At 32.9% G+C, this 3,313-nt stretch overlaps 1 pseudogene; it reads left to right on the forward strand.

Moving 5' to 3' along the window:
* Nucleotides 1-571: 571 nt before the first annotated feature.
* Nucleotides 572-704, forward strand: LOC115853267 (U4 spliceosomal RNA; annotated as a pseudogene).
* Nucleotides 705-3,313: the final 2,609 nt, after the last annotated feature.

Raw genomic sequence — 3,313 nt, forward strand, 5'->3', positions numbered from 1 at the left:
CTGTAAAGTAGAATTAGTACTCTAATAAAGAGTTTCCTTATCTTCTCCATCAAAGACAATATATCTTATGAGATTAAGAATAAATTGATTTCTGTGATGAGGAATATCAAAATGTTAGCTTCAAAAAACATCAGAAGAAATCCAACTCAGTTATAAAACAGGGAAATGCACAAGGGAAGGAGACAAAGACTGGTAGGAATTTTCCAAGCTCTTGTCTGTTACACTGTTTCTTATAATGTGGAATGATTTATTATCTATCAATCTAGTCTCATTATAAAATAACAACATTTCAAAACTATCACAGTTTCATATTGATTCCCACCACTTTCAATGACCTAGAGCCAGAATATCTGAATAAAAATTATTGATCTAATCTTCACAAATTAATAATGTTTAATATTTCTTTTAAAATTATAAAGTATCAATTACATAACAATTAACCAGATATCTACAGAAAATGGTTAAAGACGGCAACAGAACCAGGATTCAAACCTAGAGCTATTTATATTCACAATCCTTGTTCTTAGCTCTATGCCACATAGCTTTCTTTCTCTACAATCTAATATACTGAAGCTTTGTACAGGGGCAGTATAAGCATAGCCAATGAGGTTTACCTGAGGTGTGATTATTGCTAATTGAAAACAAGTGCATTGATATAACAGTGGTACACATCAATATCCAATGTTTCACTACCTTAAAAATGACAGTCAATCCTTCCACAGAGCTATATAAAATAAAAATGAACACAGGAATAGTATGACACATTAGATGCTCTCAGTCAATGAAATAACTACTAGAAATATAGAACTACAGACAATGCTTTTCAATTTTTGTTTAAAAAGACACTCAAAATCTCATGGAAGAAGGCATCTCTATTAAAATGCGAATGTCTACAATGTCAGCTTCAGACAACTTTCAAAATCTTTCCGTTGGAAAGATGAAAAGAGGACATTTTAAAATAGAACCACTGCCCAGTTAACCATTTATGAAAGCAAGTGAAATTTCAAAGAGAAGGACCCTCAAAAAAAGATATCTAGAAGATGATATCTGCATTGATGACACTTGGATTCTTACCCTCTGCATCTACAAGTGGTGGTTCTTGCCATCTCAGAGTTTTCACAGTACTTCATTACTGATAGGGGTGAGGTAAATGCACATGAAACCATCAACACTGAGAAAGTCTGTCACGATCCTCAGGATATAGGAAAGCTGGCAACTTGGGTATTAAGAGTTATGAAGTTTCTTCACAATGCTCAAGGGCAAAAATGCCACATTCACTTACTTTCCTAAATAAACATTAAATGTGGCTCTGTTCCTGCCTGAAGTATTTTGTGGAAAAATTAAATATCTGTTATTTTAAAGGCTCCTCTGCCTTTCTTCAGTAATTATAAAACCCTAGAGGTTTGGAATTCAGAGAAATGGAAGAGACTTTTGTTTCTGATATAGTGCTGCCATCTTTGAGATGGCCACCACGCAAGCCTTCCTGGGCCACTTAAATCAAACGACCCCAGAGTTCATGGCACTGCCTTCCCTGCAGAATGGTTACCAACTGTATTTACTGATTTAGTGCTTGAAAGCCACGTATTGATCACATGGACAAAAATAATAATAATTTTAACTTTCAGTTGCTGTATAGTTTTATGCATTTTTAAAATTATTATTTTAATTATTTGTTAAAAATAAAACTAAATTTATGTTTTGGTTTAATTTTTAACAAGTAATAATTGGGTAGATTTTGAAATGCAATTATTTTTAAAAGCATTCTTGGGAAATTGCATCTCAATAAATTTTTTATTATAAATTCATGTATCCATAGATAAATCTTGCTTACTGTTAGAAGGTGACCGTCAGATTCTATATTTCTATATTCTCATTTTTAGAGATTTAACCTCTGAGAAATCTTATTCTCAGAAATAAGGAGATGAGAGAAGAGGCTTTTTTATGTCACTCAATTCTTTGAATTCCTTCCAAGAACTATGACAAAAATTGCAGAGTAATTTATCATAAAAACTGATTTATAGTCATGTGTCCACTGACAACTCAATTAGATATTTCTTCAATTTTTTGAAAGAATTCAATATAAAAACATAAAAAATTTATTTGTCAAAGGTTTTGTTACCTAGCTATTGGAGTCATCTACTTTTTAAAATAGAGATGAATGTTTTGAATTGTCCCCTTTGTTTTGCATCCTGGAAATTTCAACGCCCAAAGACAATGCATCAGAGTCAAGTTTAAGAAGGTTGAGAAGTACATTTCTCTTTTGAAAAATGAAACCTTGTGGGAGAAAGGGTTTTTTTTTAAAGGAAAGAATGGAAATAGGAGCAACAAGAATTAGGAAACAGTTATTCGAATCTGACACCTGAAAACTGGTTAAAATTATTTACCTCGTCAGAATGCTCTTCATAAAGTTTTCTCTTAATCCCAGGGGTTAGCAGACCTCAGATTGAAATTAGGAGCTAAATGGCAAATAAAATCATTCAACCAACCAAGTCAGTTTTATTTTCTGTAAAGTAAAATCTCCAAATTCATTTTAAAATTCAATTTAATGTCTTTTGAAGTGTCCCTATAGCAATCATCTCAATTTAATGCATTTTGAAATGTCCTTATAACAATCATCTCAACTCTGAATTCTAATTTTAAGATAGATATGTAGATAGTCACATTAAGAGATAGTTACATCAATCTCTGGGTTACATCAATTGTAGTAAATGAACACAACACTGAAGACTTGACTAGTGGTGGAACTAGGCCCCATCTCACAGGTCGCCCAGAAACAATTTCATAAAGGAAAGCCTATGGGGGAAAAGAAATACATAAGGGAAGGTTTGCAGACCAAGGGAGAAGGAGTCCTTCTGAAAGGTCAAGTAATTTTTGTCTTAATACATGATTTAATTTCTCTACCTTTTCTATACTTTGCAGACTATAAGGACAATCATTATTCAGAGCAGAGGACAACAATGCAAAATCATTAAAGTGATATGCTTGGGAAATAAGTCCTTCCATCACTTGATATGGTTAGTAGGTACTAAAAAAAAGTCCCTTCTATTCTAATACTATTCTAATACTATCTCTATAAATGTCCATTTTCTCTCTGTTGTGCTCTCTCTAGCTCTTTTGTTTCTCTCTCTTTCTGCCTCAGGCTAGGATGCATGTTCCAGTTATAAGAATTAACTCAACAATCCAGGCAGATTGAGTGTTCCGAAGTAATAGCTTATCCAAAACGAGATTACCTTTCTTTTTTCCAAGGTAGAAACTATTAATTAAAAGTGTGTCACTTAAGACAGGTCTGACGGGACAAGATGAGAGTTTGAAT

This window comes from Globicephala melas, chromosome 3 (genome assembly GCF_963455315.2).
Source record: "Globicephala melas chromosome 3, mGloMel1.2, whole genome shotgun sequence".
Lineage (NCBI taxonomy): Eukaryota > Metazoa > Chordata > Mammalia > Artiodactyla > Delphinidae > Globicephala > Globicephala melas.